The sequence below is a fragment of the Myotis myotis genome, unplaced genomic scaffold, assembly GCF_014108235.1.
Source record: "Myotis myotis isolate mMyoMyo1 unplaced genomic scaffold, mMyoMyo1.p scaffold_m19_p_4, whole genome shotgun sequence".
Taxonomy (NCBI): domain Eukaryota; kingdom Metazoa; phylum Chordata; class Mammalia; order Chiroptera; family Vespertilionidae; genus Myotis; species Myotis myotis.
The window spans coordinates 37,318,401-37,334,692 of NW_023416346.1; positions in this window are offsets into that span (position 1 = coordinate 37,318,401).

Here is a 16,292-nt window from a genome sequence, read left to right on the forward strand (position 1 = left end):
GACAAAAGCTTTGAGACCAAAACACAAAAACTATCAGTAGTGTCAGTGTGCAATCACTACTGAACACAGCCAGGAGATCACTACAAAATCAGAAGTAGTAGGTGAACAAGGGACTTGGGGCAAGTTCCTCCCCTCCCTCTCCCTCCCCCTTCACTTCTACCCTTCCAGTTTTCTTCAGCAATCTTGATCCTGAGCAAATACTGATTTTTTTCTACTTCTTTGTCCAAGATCCCAGAGTGCTGGTCAAGGTTTAAAAATCAGTCTATGTGAAAAGATGTCCCAGATTTCTCTATTTAATGGGCAGTAGATGAGAGAATTAAATCATTTAATCGGTGCTTTGTCTTTACATGAACTTGTATGTGCCCTGTGATGTATAGGACCCACCTTTTAGCATTTGGGGCATAAAACTTGTTTTAAATTACATTGCAAGTGTTGATAATTGTGTTGTAACTTTTATCTTCTGTTAGTAATAGATAATATGTTTGTCTTCAGTTGATGCTAAACCATGTATCATTTTTTTAACTTTTCAACCTTCATTTTCTTCTCTGAAATAAAGCATTGCTTCAATTTCAAAATGTCCTATTAAGTAATACTTCCCCAAAACTTCCTCTTTTTCACTAGAATAAGACTTTGTTTCATGCTTAAAGGTGAACAGTCTTCTACATTTTCCCTTTTGACTATGTAAAATACTTTTTAAATTGGATTTTAATAGCTGAAGTTATGTTGTCTGTTGTAGCTCTCCCACAATTTCAGCACCAAATTCCTTAAGATCACAGCAAGGCTGGGAGCTCAACAGGGAGAATGATTTTTAAATCCTCATATGTCCTACCAATGAATCAGATGCACAGAGCTGCCTTGTAACAAAGCCAGATATTTGTTCTCCACCTACTAGGCTTGAGAACAAATCTCTAAGATTTCAGTGACAGCTAGTAGTAACTCTCCTTTTTGATTGAAGTATGCCCCACCTTAGAATCTATCAACCTTAGTAGATAAAGTACAAACATAAGCCTCCTAAAGGCATTTGCAACACCAAGAATAAAAATAAACAAAACAACATTCAAGATGGTATTTGAGGATGGTTCTGGGGAACTGAGCCAAGATTGTCTCATCATCTTCCTACGTCATTTGTTTAAGGCCAACTTCACCTCTCACCCTTTTGCATTCTTTGGGTCAAGGAAGAAATTGATCTGATAAGTTAATGCATACACCAATGTTAAGGACTTGAGAGCTTAGTCCTCCCTGAACTCTTTATATTTTGAGTGGGCAAATGATTAGTCCAAAGAAATTAATCACAATGGTGGAATTTCAAACAAAGAAGAAGACAGGGAAGGAGATCCCTTCATCCAGTGCTTATGGACAGCAGCTCACTTGGGAGGTAACTGTGAGAACATTTAGTATCACATAGTTAAAAACCTTTTCTGTCTCTGAACAACCCTGAACAAATCATCCACAAACTTAGGAACATAGCAACCTGGATGTGACAGCAAAACGTACCATGCATCCTTCTTTTCTTTCTCTGTTTTGTTCTATGTTGCTAAAATAGCACACCTGTCAAAGCAGCTAGGTATGATGGGGTTCAGCACAAGTAAAATTGTATAAAAAAAAGAACAGACAAATTATACGGTAATAGTACAACTCTCACATCCAGTACCTCATTGTCATCTCACAAGCAAGCTGACAGCTGAGCCAGCCCACTGCTGCAGTGTTGATGAAAAATACTGACATCTTCACTCTAGTGCTACACCAATACTAAACCTGACTTGAACAAATTCAAAACTTAACGTTGAGCTTAAAATGTAGAGAAAGAGATATTGAAAGAGCTCTCCTCCTTCTCTCTTGCCATTCTCGCAAGAAAGGAAAGGAGGAAAAATGAAAGAGAAGAGCAATGGAGGCACCAGTGAAGAGGAAGGAGGGGTCCCAAATACAAATATAATCCACTTATAATTAAGGCCCATGACTGCAGGGTTTTTGTTCCTTGGTCACTACTGTATCCTCGGTGTCTGCTACACATTAGATGTTAAATATATTTGTGGAGTGAATTAATTAATTAAATCAGTGCTCTCAAGAAAATAAAAGACACACACACACACACACACACACACACACACACACACACACACACGTTTGGTTCTACATGCCTCTGGCCCACCTTTGAAATGGGTAGATGAATTGGAAGAAGTAGTCCAGCAATTACAGAGTCAAGTTATACTCAATGTTTTGCCACTAAATCACTTCCTCTCTCAGCCTCATTTTCTCCAAAGGTCAAATGGAGTGAACTAGATGACCTCAGCCTACTTCCAGCTTTAACATTCTGTGTTTTAAAGGAAAGCCAAGCATACTTTAGAGAGAAATAGAGGGGAGATGGACTAAACTCATTTGTGTGCAAGAAGCAAGAGCTGTTTCCTCTGTTCTCACCCCATACAGGAAAGACTTTTGTTCCTGTTGATTTTAAATGGCCTGAGAAATAAAAATCATGAGGTGGAGGAAAAGAGATTCACAGTTGAAAGCAAACTACAACATTCAAATCAAATATAAAAGCATTGACAAACTGTCAACCAAAGTTGAAAGTGTCTTCTTATCTGAACTTGTCACCTCCTAAGCCTCTGAGAGGTGACAAAATTTTGCATGTGGATGCCCTGTCTGAGGTGCTAATTGTCTTCATTTCAAATGCTCTATGCTATTCTCAAACCCAGGTAGATTAAAAGGATGATGCCAAGGGTAGTGATTTTATAAAGTGGATGTGACATTTCAGAATCTTTTTTTCTAACCTTCCAAAACTAACTTTGTTCTTCAACTAGCTCATCTGTAGGTGCAAATTCTCCTGTGACAGTGTTATGATATTGTCAATTCTGGTGAGTTTACACATTCTCTTGACACTAAAATTCACTTCCTTTACCAAAATGAGAAAAGAAAACAAAATCTTTTTTTAAAAAAAGAACACCTCCTTTTGATAGTATTTGAGTTTATCTATGAGGCTAAGTTTTCTAATGTCCTTTTGTATATGAGAAGCCAGAGACAGGGTTGTTGTTGGTGTCAATTTAAACCTATTTTAAGTATGTTTATTCTTTGAACCAACATTTATGATCATCTACTTTGTGACAGACACTGTAATAGGTACTGAGGTTAGAGAGAAGGAAAGCACATATGTGCACTCATGTAGCTCACAGTCTAGCGAAGAAGACAGACTAGTAATAGACAATTAGAATTTTCTTAGAGCTGTGTTAGAGGAAAGGATGGGGCTCCAGGGGCACAGGCACTAGGCTCTAGGGCTCTAGGGACATCTGATTCAATTTATATTCTAAACCTGCACAACCTACTCAAGACAGCAAGTTCTATATCCTTCTGTCTGCTATGTACAGTCCCTTTAACTAATTTTACCTCCTTCATGACTCGGGGGGAGGGGTCCCTAATTCTAGCTGAAACTCTGCCTGCTTCTGAGGTTTCTGTTAGGTCTGATCAAATAATTGAATCGATGCCCCTTCCCTAAGAACTGAGACCTTTAGGCCACTTCACAACGGACATTCCACTTGGGGAGCCATCACCCTGGTTTTGGTCACCCCGAGTTTGCTACTCAGAAAGGAGTAGGCAGCGGCAGCTCATCCTGGGCTTACCTCTGAATCCTACTTCGGTGACTCTGGCCACTGAAGGCTGAAACTGCCCAGGCCCTGACAGGGCCCCACAGACTTACATTAACAGGACAGAACCTCGGGTAATGATTGTGGTGGCAGGTAAGCCAATCTCCTTTTTAATTGACACTGGGGCCACTTATTCTGCCCTCCTCAAATTCGCTGGAGCCCTTGTCCCCTCCTTAGTCTCTATTATGGGGTTGACGGACTAGTCTCACAGCCATTAGCCACCTCACCTATACACTGCATCTTACTAGACACCATCTTTATTCAAACTTTTCTCATTCTACCTCGGTGCCTGACCAGGCCCAAATGCATCCCCTTATAAAGCCCAGTTGTCCGGAAGCACAGCCACCTACCTCAGTTTCACTCTCACCCCACAAAGCCAAGCCATCACCATGGACCGTAAATGCCATATCTCCTCTATGACTGTCCCCTCCTCTAGATAAGAAATACTCTCTCAGGCTCACTGGGTACTTCTGCCTCTGGTACCCAACTTTAGCCTCACAAAGCCGCTCTATGACACAGCAAAGGGACCCCTCAATGAGCCTTTAGGTCCCAAGGCCAGCATTCTCACCCCTTTAATGCTCTGAAAACTGCTCTCAGCTCAGCACCTTCTCACACCCCTCCTTTCCCAAAGAACAACTTTCTTTACTACAAAACTGCAAATGCTTACTTAACAGTCCTGCTACTGTCAGAAGCTGAATTCATTATCACCCACACCCTAGCATGTTATCTCTAAGGAAAAAATGTGGCAGTTTTAAATGCAAGTGGCTAGAGGCCTGGATACTGCAGTCCTAGAACAAGCCTGCTCCCTCTTCTCCCCTGCCTTTTCTCCAGCTTTGTATGCCTAATTGGTAACTTAAAGGCTTTGGAGGATTGCTGGGTTTAATGATAAATATCTAAATATTTTAAAATAGCATAAAATACTGAAACATTGATTAATAGACAAGTTTTAATTCACCTGCTCTTAGTTTTTATTGCAAAAGGTCTCTTGTACTTTGCTGAATGTATATTTTCTTGAAAATAAGAATGTGTTTAAAGTGTGTTGATCAACATCAATCTAAGAAATGCTGGTTGTTCACTTTTTGGCTAAAGTTGGTTATTTGTGAATGGGTAGAAGGTTTGTGTTGTCCAGCAAGTCAGGACCTGATCACCCCTGAGGTCCAAGGGGACCCCTTCTCTCCCAGTAAGCTAAAATAGCCCCACCTAGGCTCTCTTCTGTTGCTTAAATCCTATACCTAAGCCTAGGATTTAAGCAACAGAAGAGAGCCCTAGGCAGGGCTATTTTATTTCCCCTGCACAGTCCTTGACACTATCATTGAAAGCCTCAACAGGTCTTCCTGCTTGATATTTAGGAACCTCTATTCCCTTTTCTAGCCTTCTTAAAAGTCATACACTGCAAAGGACACCAAGACAGGAAATGATACCGTAATACAGAGAAATAACAATGCAGACCAGGAGGCCAAGACAGCGGCTCAGAGGACGTTTCCATCTTCCCAACTCTTAACTATACCTCATATAACACCCTAATACACTCCAGAGGAACTACAGTCCTTATTGGTTCTTGGGGCTCCTCAGGAAGACCCACGGTTAAAATTTTAGGGAAAATATATCCTTCCCCAGGGACAGGCCCAAGATATTTTATGGGCTATTCACAATTCCCTACATATAGGATACAGACCGCTTTTATAGCCCCTAAAACCCTTCATCACATGTCCTAGCCTAGCCTCCCTACTGCAAGATATCACTAAAACCTGTTCTACTTATTACTCAGTATCACCCCAAGGACAGGTTCGATTAGACCTCCTTCTTTCCCCACTTATCAGGCTACGGGCCAAATCCCTAGACAAGACTGGTAAATTGACTTCACTTACATGCCCCCTATTAAAAGACCCAAAATATCTCTTAACCCTCATAGATACCTTCTCAGTCTGGGTAGAAGATGTTCCCCACTAAGTCTGACCCACCTCATTACAATCAGAAATGGACCTGCTTTCATATCTCAAATGCCTCAACAGGTCTCCTTCACTCTGAATATCCATTGGAACTTACACCCTGCCCCCTACCAGATCCAACCTTCAGGCAAGGTAGAAAAGGTAAATTCCTTAATTAAGTCTCACCTAATTAAATTAACTCTAGAAACTAAAGAACCTTAAACTACTCTCCTACCTTCAGCCCTTATGCACATCAGGGCAATGCCCCACGCGCCCTCCTTCCTTAGTCCCTTTGAACTCATGTATGGAAACCCTTCTTATTAGGAAACTTCCCTTCCACAGAGACCCCTCTAGGAGACTATGTCCCCATTTTAAATCTCATCTGACAACTACTGAGAGAACATGCTGATCAGGTCCTCCGTCCACCTTGCATGAGAGACATCCTTCCTACTCTTCTACAGCCAGGGGACTGGGTCCTCAAATAATTTACAGCCCTGATGGCAAGGCCCTTATCAGGTACTCTTAACTACCCAAACTGCAGCTAAACTATTGGGCATAACCCTTGGTTCTACCTTTCCAGATTAAAACCCATCCCCCGAACACCACTATCACATGAGCTGGAGTCTCCTAAGTATCACAGGCACCAGATTGGGCCCACCAGACTCCGCCTTACCCTCATCCCAGAAGAAGAGGATGAATGAGTGAGCATCCCTACATGTGCTCCCTATGTGCCCTAATAACCCTGACTTCCCTGAAAGCCTACCTCCTCACCCAATACAAATCCTCCAGGTCCTAGCTACTGCCCCCTCTCCCTTTGCATCAGGATTCTCACCTTTCTATGGGACTTCCTTCTTCAAGGGAACTTCAATTACCCATGGGAAGAGATCTCCTTTCTAGGTCTTGAATATACCCTCCCCATCCCCGCCTTGGGACAATCCCGACCCTGGAAGTGGGGATTAGCTCTCCTTCTCATCCACTTCCAACCCTCCTCTCCTACACCCATGAGGAACTTTCTCACCTCCATTAATCTTGAACGATCACTTAACCTTACCCATTCCCTCCTAAACCAGACCAATCCAACCTTTGCCAGGAATTGCTGGCTCTGCCTTTCCTTCTCCTCTTCAGCGTATACTGTCATCCCTATACCAATCAGGAAAAATCACACTAGCTTATAAAAAGGAAAAGAGAACTATATTTCTCAAAAAGTCAGACACCCTTCTAGGTAATTATCCTACAGCCCAGGCAAATCAATCCTTTCTTTTCTGTACTTATATTCTATCTCTTACTAAGGTAGCCCCTTCCTCCCTCATGGTCACAGGTCCTATCACTCTACACATCACACTAATCGCCCAAGCCTCTTTATGCTTTACAAGGTCACAGAGCAATATAACAATAGGCCATCTCCCATCATCAACTTGCAATACCACAGTTAACCTAGAACTACCGAATGGCCATTGGCCCACGGGTTGACTACCAGGTCTCCCCAGAAGCCAATGGTTATTTCCTACTGCTGGTCCGTTTTACTTCTTATCCAACCATCCAAGCCCGAGGCTTCAACTGCTCCTTTCCTTCCCTTTCTCTTTTCCCTTGGATAACAGCCCATTCTAGTGTTCCCTGCCTACTTTCACTGCAATAGAATCTGAACCACTCATCTGTCACCCCTTATTGGTAGTGCCATGGCGACTACCCTCTGGGTTTGGAGTGTGGAACTGGGAAAAGGAACCTTAGACCCTTTAGTCCATCTCTTCTCCCTGCACCTTTCAGCTTGTCTCCATGATCAGGGATTTTTCTTCTCTGTGAGGAAAATACATACATCTGTCCCACCAACTGGACAGGAACCTGTACTCTCATCTATCTCTCACCCAATGTAGATGTAGCCCCCAATAATCAGTCTTTACCTATCCCTGTAACCCATCATATCCGACACAAAAGGGCAGTCCAGATAACCCCTTTCCTCATAACCCTCGACATCACAGCAGGGATTGGAATTGGCATAGGAGGCTTAGCCATTGCTTTATCATACTTTGAAATCCTGTCTTGGGACCTACAAGAAAGCTCTGGATGCCTAGCAAGGGGCAAAACTGGGAAAACAAGAACCTCACCCCCATGGTAACCTATCTTCCCCTTTCATATCACTAGTCAGGCAACTTAGACTCCTGATCTTTTCCTCCCTAAAGGTAACATCTAGGCCTCAGTTGTATTCCAGCTCCAGGCCCAGAAAAGCAGCAAAATCAGACAAGTGATGCTGTGGCAGCCTCAGAACCAGTTTTTACCAAGTCACTTGATAGGACCGCTTTTGAGCCTTTACCACCCAGTCTCTCAGGAAAATCATACTGCTGCAACCCTTCACTCCAACCAGGAGGAATCTGTACAGTGTTCCAGCTGACTACAATCAAAGTGTACCCCCCTGTGATCTCGACACCTCTTCTCAACAGGAAGTAACTATGGAAAATAAGACCTTCGTCCCTATTCTGATTAAAAAACTGTGGTACACCTATACAATGGAATACTACCCTGCGGTAAAAAAAAGTTCTTACCATTTGCAACAGCATGGATGGAACTGGAAAGCATTATGCTAAGTGAAATAAGCCAGTCAGAGAAAGATAAATATCACATGATCTCACTCATTTATGGAATATAATGAACAACATAAACTGATGAACAAAAACAGATCCAGAGACAGAGAAGCATCAATCAGACCGTCAAACCTCAGAGGGAAGGTAGGGGAGGGTGGGGGTAAGGGGGAGAGATCAACCAAAGGACTTATATGCAAGCATATAGGCCTAACCAATGGACACAGACAACAGGGGGGTGAGGGCATGAGTGGGGGGGGGACTAATGTGGGGATAAGGACACATATGTAATAACTTAATCAATAAAAAATTTTAAAAATCACCAAAAAATAAAAGGCTGGAATGTTAGGTCTGTTGAAATAATTGAATTGATACCCCTCCCCTGGGAACTGACCTTTAGGCCACTTCACAATGGACGTTCTTCTTGCTTAGACCACATTCCACCTGCTAAGATCATTATTTATCCCCTCCAGACTTTCCCAGAATCTGGACAAGCACAGAGAATTCTCCTCCTGGAAAAGGCCCACCTAGAGTCCTTTAAAAACCTCTGACTCCCCATCTTTGTGTGCTGACGCCATTTGGGGACTCAACCCATCTGGTATCTGCATAACCTAATTAATTTATTATCTTTTACCACTTTGGCTTTGTGCATTCCTCCTTCGGCGACCCTAACAGTTTTATTCTTGGAATAATCTATAATAATAAAAGCATAATATGCTAATTAGACCAGACAGCTGAACGACCTTCCAGACATCATTCTGGACATCCTTCTGGATGAAGCCACAGTGGCAGGGGCCGAGGCAAAGGCAGTTAGGCATGACCAGTCAGGTAGGCAAACATTTAGGGATGATCAGGCAGGCAGGCAAGTGGCTAGAGGCAATCAGGAAGGCGGGCAAGTGGTTAGGGGAGATCAGGCAGGCAGGCAGAGTTGTTAGGGGTGATCAGGCAGGCAGGAGAGAAGTCAGGGGTGATCATACAGGCAGAGCGGTTAGTGGCGATCAGGCAGACAGGCAGAGTGGTTAGGGGAGATCAGGCAGGCAGGCAGAGGGGTTAGGGGCAATCAGGCAGGCAGGCAGGCGAGCGGTTAGGAGCCAGCGGTCCCAGATTGCAAGAGGGATGTCTGACTGCCAGTTTAGGCCTGGCAGTCAGACATCCCCTGAGGGGTCCTAGATTGCGAGAGGGTGCAGGTTTGGCTGAGAGACCCCCCCACACACACCGCCACATGAATTTTGTGCACCAGGCTTCTAGTAGCTAATATTTGTTAACTGCATACTATATTTTAGGCATTCCTGGTAAGCACTTTGCATATATTATCTTTCTTATTTATTTATTTATTTATTTATTTATTTATTTATTTATTTATAGCAACAACCCTATGAAATATATACTGTCATTATCCCCATTTTACCAGTGGGGAAGCCAAAACTCAGAGGAGGCCTGCTCAAGGTGGCATAACTGGTCAATGTCAGGCCCAGGATTTGAACACAGGCTGCTGACTTCAAAGCCTGTGCTTTCTCCATTATCCTCTTCTCCCTCCCAATGCTAATTCTGAGGTCATTGCACTGGATTGGTCAGGCTTCAGTAATCTATCTAGCAACTGCCATTTTGACTTCTAGAATATTCTTCTATACTTCTCAAGTGTCAACTGTTCCCATGACCTGACTTGTAGCATGTCCATCTCTATCTATATGCCTTATGAGATCAGATATATTGTGTAAACCTGGGCCTCATTGGTTAGTATGTCTTGGAAGGCTCTTACAGAGTCAGGGTCTATTCTCTCAGGCTACAGGTATGGAATCTGGATCATCAGCTTATCTATACAAAGTAATAGAACACTGAGTGGTATTACTTTTTATGAATGGTCTGGGCATCTTCTATCCTGGCAGATGTGGATACACAGGATACAATTCTCCTTTTTCTAGGCCAAATGAAGCCATGCTTAGCCAGCTTTTACTTATCTTTCCCAGTGAAAATAATATGAAATAACGTATGTCATACGCTTGGAATCTAAGAGACACTCAAAGTTTCTTTTTCCTACTAGTATGTGGACTCCTGGAAGAGAGGGGGGATCTTGTAATCATACTCTTTGCACACCCAGATCCTAACCCAGTACCTGCACCAAGTTAGCTCCCTAGCTTTCCCCTCCTCTTTCCCTTTGTAGAGAGAACCCTTTGTGCAGTGCTGTTTCTTATTTGCCTCAAGGGGTATATCATTTCTGACATGGACTTCTTTCACATTCATCGTTTCCCAACATCTATCCTATGATCCGCCACATATTGGTTTATAGAAACAACTCTGCACATACCACACCTTGGCATCTGACACAAATAAATTGTCATGTAGCCTTTTTGGTCTCATGAACCCTCACCTTTGGATCATGACTGACTCTTCTACCTCCCTGCATCCTGGTGTGGGCACTTTGGGGTATGACATCAGAACAAGAAAATATCACTTCTTTGTAGAAAAAAAGGCTCCATCTTTCCTTCTAAACATCTGTTCTCTTTCTTGGATGCTCAAAAATAAAATTCCACCACTGGAGTTTAAACTAAAAGATTAAAGTCCAAGACACTGTTATTTCATATATATATATATATATATATATATATATATATATATATATATATATATATATATACATATATTGCCTGAACATTTTTTAAGAAACCTCTGTTTTAAATCATGAATAACCACTTTGATCTATATACCACAAACACCAAAATTTGGCAAAGGAATGGAATGAAATGGACTATATCAATGTTTCCCCTGAGCAGCTTTGTAAGAACCAATGAAATATTATAATCTAGCAAACAAAACAGCTAATGGTGGATTTCTAGGTGCATTTTGAAGTTACAGATACAACGTTGACATTGTTTCTTTATTCCTTCTCAGTAATAAATATTTCATGAAAAAAATGCTAGAAACATTGACTAACGGGGAGCTAAATAGTATGAATCTTTTACAAAGTAGGTCATCTATGTTCTGAAATTTCAAAACTGTCTAGGCAATAACAGGAATTGTAGTGGTAAAAGCATGGAATTTTTTTCAACACTTGGAACCAATTTTTTCTTTCTTGGAACCAATATGGCTCACTGAATGATCAAAGTAAATATATATCAAGGAAAAAATAAATGAGATTATATATCCTAAAACTTTTACTTACAGACAAAACCCTCAGAGAACTCTTTGTCACCATTTTATAAACACTAAGGTATGGTTTAATGCTACCTACCACAAAAGTAATCACAGGTTTCTGTCTTGTGTGCAATTATTTTTGTAATGTAGTGCAGAATGAAGAATAAAACCTAAAAGAGTAGATATAAACATAAAAAACAAAGAGCTGGAGAATGTCACAAGTAAAGCTGTAATACTGCATATTATTTCAAAGTAAAACAAAGTCAACTTTCATAGCAACTTTTTCATTGACTAGGGGCACAATATGAAACCATCTGGCTATTGTGGAAGCTTTGTAACCCAAAATGGTACACAGTGAACTTGGACTCCTCTAAAATCCTTTAACACTTACTGGTACATAACATGTATTAAAACTACTAGTTTTCTATAGAAATTGTTCCTAACTTGTCCTTCCAAAATTCATAGAAATTAAAGAAGGTAGCACTGATGGTTTCTGAGGTATTGGAAGTATTACAAAGAACCTAGTAAAATGGTTCATTTGCCTGTGATTGGGTTGCATGTAATAATAATAATAATAATAATAATAATAGTAATAGTAATAATATTCATTGAATCCTTACAAAAATCTTAAATTTAAATGGTAAGTGACCACTTTTGGTTGGAATTATATCAATTTTGTGTAAGGGGAGTTTATAGACATACAAGCTTTCTTAATTTTAAATGAGAACATAGTCATTTATTAAATAATACTTTTTGATACACAGGATCTTTTAGAAACATATCTACAGACCAGAAAATTGATGAAAAGGCTGATAACTAGTATTTGATGTATATTGGCCTTATTTTTTTCTAATAGAACAGGAGATCATCAAGAGCAGTAATGATCACTTCCACAGAGTCAAACACAGTGCCCAGCACATAGGAAGCTGTTTGCTTGATCTGTAAAGTAATAATAATAATACTAATAATAATCCTATCTAATAAAAGAGAAACATGGTAATTGGCGTATGACTGCTAGCCTTCCCATTAGCTAATCAGGGAGATATGCAAATTAACTTCCAGCCAAGATGGCGGCCGGCAGCCAGGCAGCAGATGCGAATAGGGAGGCTTGCTTGCTTCAGTGACGGAGGACTCCAACGTTCCCCACCTGACTTGCCAGCCTCTCAGCTGCAACTCTAAGCAACTATGTTGCAAATATAGAAGCTAAACAAAACCCCAGAAACCTGCTTTACTCAGCCGGGCTTCAGCCAGCCGGACCGCAACATTGTATCAAATACAGATGGTAAACAAAGGCCAGAAACCTGTTTTCAGCAGCCGAGGCCTCAGAGCTAAAGCTGGCCCAGAATAAAAATTTAAAAAAAAGAGCAGTTGGGAGCTTCAGTCGGCCTGAAAACAGCCCTCAGCCCCTCACCCAGACTGGCCAGGCACCCCAGTGGGGACCCCCACCCTGAAGGGTGTGTGACCAGCTGCAAACAGCCATCATCCCCTCATCCAGGCTGGCCAGGCACCCCAGTGGGGACCCCCACGCTGATCCAGGACACCCTTCAGGGCAAACCAGCCATCCCCACCCATGCACCAGGCCTCTATCCTATATAGTAAAAGGGTAATATGCCACCCAGCACTGGGATCAGCGGAGCCACGAGGCCTCCAGGCACCGGGATCAGCGTGACAGGGGGCAGCGCCCAAACCCCCTGATCGCCCTGAGGCTCTGTGTGTGACAGGGGGCGGGGCCACAACCTCCCTATCGGCCCTGCTCTGTTCGTGACAGGGGAAGGCACCCCAACCCCCTGATCAGCCCTGCTCTGTGCCTGATACGGGGGAGCTCCCTAACCCCCTGATCGCCCTGCGGCTCTGTGTGTGACAGGGTGCGGTGCCTCAATCCCCTGATCAACCCTGCTCTGTGTGTGACAGGGTGCGGCGCCCCAACCCCCCACCCCCCCAACAGGCCCTGCTCTGTGTGTGACAGGATAGAGCCATAACCTCCCCATTGGCCCTGCCGTGAGTGTGACAATGGCGGCGCCCCAACCCCCTGATCCGCCCTGCCCTGAGTGTGACAGGGGGGAGCTCCTCAACCCCCTGATTGGGCCTGTTCTGTGCATGACAGGGGGGAGCTCCCCAACCCCCTGATTGACCCTGCTCTGTGAGTGACAGGGTATGGCGCCCCAACCCCCCTGATGGGCCCTGCTCTGTGAGTGACAGGGGGCAGCACCCCAACCCCCTGATTGGCCCTGCTCTGTGCGTGACAGGGGGTGGTGCTGCAACCTCCCCATCGACCCTGCCTTGAGTGTGACAGGGGGCGGTGCCCCAACCCCCCAATCGGCCCTACCCTGAGCGTGACTGAGGGTGGCATCGCAACCTCCCAATCTGCCTTGCACTGTGCATGACAGGGGAGGTGCCCCAACTACCCAATCGGCCCTGCTCTGAGCTCGACCAGGGGCTGCACCCAGGGATTGGGCCTGCCCTCTGCCACCCGGGAGCAGGCCTAAGCCAGCAGGTCGTTATCTCCCGAGGGGTCCCAGACTGCGAGAGGGCACAGGCCGGGCTGAGGGACCCCCCCCTCCCCCCCGAGTGCACAAATTTTTGTGCACCGGGCCTCTAATAATAATAATAATAAAGCTAGAGCCCAGTTGGCATAGCTCAGTGGTTGACCATCAACCTGTGAACCAGGAGGTCGAGGTTTTATTCCCAGTCAAGGCATATGCCCAGGGCTTGATCCCCAGTAGGGGGTGAGCAGGAAGCAGCCGATCAGTGATTCTCTCTCATCGTTGATGTTTCTCTCTCTCTCTCCCTCTCCCTTCCTCTCTGAAATCAATAAATATATTTAAAAAATAAAACAAAAAATAAAAAATCTAGGTATTCCTATTGGTATTTCTTTTAAATTGACATTAGGGAGGATATAATGCTTTTCTACATTTCCTTTATGCTACATGGACCAGGATCTGACCTACTGGAGGGATTGATTCTTAGAGTGCTTCCAACAGAACCAAGTAGGGAGTGGTATTCAAGGAATTAATTGTACAAGGTCCCTGGGGTATTGATACCCAGTGCATCTCACTTCCTATGCCTATTTCATTGTGGTCCTGAATACTTGTCTGAAGTGTTAAAGAGCAAATACAGTCAATGAGAAAATCTGGTCAATAGCAACTTCATAAGGTCACAGGCCAGGAATGTTTTGTATCCTTAACTTTATATGAGGTTTAGTGCCAGTGGATGCACTCACTCTATCATGTGCTGGAAGTGAGGAAACCACTCAAGAATGGTATGCACAGTGCCTGCACCACATAATAAGTCTCTGCTACTATTCGGTGTTGAGACTTTACCAAGCATGCAATAAGAAAATTATACATTTCTTTGCCACTCTGTCATAGATTTAGTACCATGATTTTAAAAATATTAATTCCATTCCCCATTTTGCAACATGAGTCTGAGCTTTTGAAGTCTCCTTCCCCCCTACTTTCTCACTGAGAGGTATATATGCATATATATTGGACTGTTACAACTGGCACCTTAGCCACTTAAAACAAAAACCGAGTCATTCAGACAGATGTTATATTAAGCAGTCAGGATGGGTTCTCTCTTAATATTATTGAACTCGGCTCTATGAACTTTCCATAAGTCCAGTCTGCTGAATCAAATACAAGTCACACCCACTGCCTAAAGTACCACTTTTTTTTTTTTACAGTCCTGGATCTACTCACTGGCAGCCTAGCCTAAGTGGTCACACATCCCAAAGCTTGAGAGATTCTAAAAGAGCAGCTCCATAATCACCAGACTGCTACTATGCCTCAAAGTCTCTGCATTACTGTCATTTCATAGGATTTAGGCATCGATCATATAAGGCAGTGTGATATAATGAAAGAGTATAGACATTAGAAGCAGTAAAATTTCACTTTGTAGCCAGACTTCATCTATTCCCAAATTTGGGTATTAAGTTATCACATCTTTAAAATGGGGCAATAATACTCACTTTTGAAGAACTATTAAATGGGTGCTTATTACACTTTAGAGTCACCAAAAGGGGTAATGTGCTTGGGGTGCCTGGCACATAATAAGCACTTAATGGTAGTTCTTACCATCATTAATAATCCCTTATACCCATTAGCCCGTTGTCACAGAGCAGAACCTTGAGGGTAGAAAGGAGCCAACACTTTTGAGAGGATCAGAGAAGTTCAGTAACTTGTTCAAGGTCACACACCTAGTGAATAGCTGAGCAAATATCTGAACTCAGGTCTCTAACTCTAAAAGTCCAGGTTCTTGCCTCAGAAACCTGCTACCTATTCTTGTGTGTACCCAGTCCAGAAGAAAGCAGTGATTTGACAGCCTAAATGATTCAGATAGCTTTGGAAAAAGTCAGCCCTGAAAGTTTATAATCATACTAGTAGCCCGGTGCATGAAATTCGTGCACTGGGGTAGGCGGGGAAAAGGGCCCCTCAGTCTGGCCTTCACCCTCTCCAATATGAGACCCCTCAGGAAATGTACAACTACCTGTTTGTGCCCACACTTTTAACAGATAACAGCTCCATTGTTGTTTCTTTCTTATGCTTAAAACCATTGGAATTAGTAGGTATTCAAAGTGTGTATACATTTTGGGGGGACACCCTGTATATCTCTAGTCAGCAGTGAAAGAAACCAACAGCAGATTAGGAACCCCCAGACAGGGAACCTTGCTCACTTCCCACATCTCCCCACTTCACTTTCCACCTTCGTGGGCAGCAGGAGAATCAACGTTTTCTCTCATTAATTTAGAAAAGCACGTCCTGTCACCCTCTGCCTGGCAGGAGTGCGCTAGGCCCCAAGCAAGCGAGGCTCAGTCAGGGCAGCCTTCGCTCATGGGTGCTGGCACCCAAAGTGCACATTCCTCCTCTACAGTCGCCCAGACTATCCCACTGTTTCACTGAGAGGACGGAATTCCTCTCCACCTCGGGGTTCTTGATCTTGAACGCTGACCGAAGGCACCTCAGCAAGGGCCGCCCGCACCCACCAGGTGTGTGTCTGCACCTGTTCCTGCCTCAGCACCTGCATTA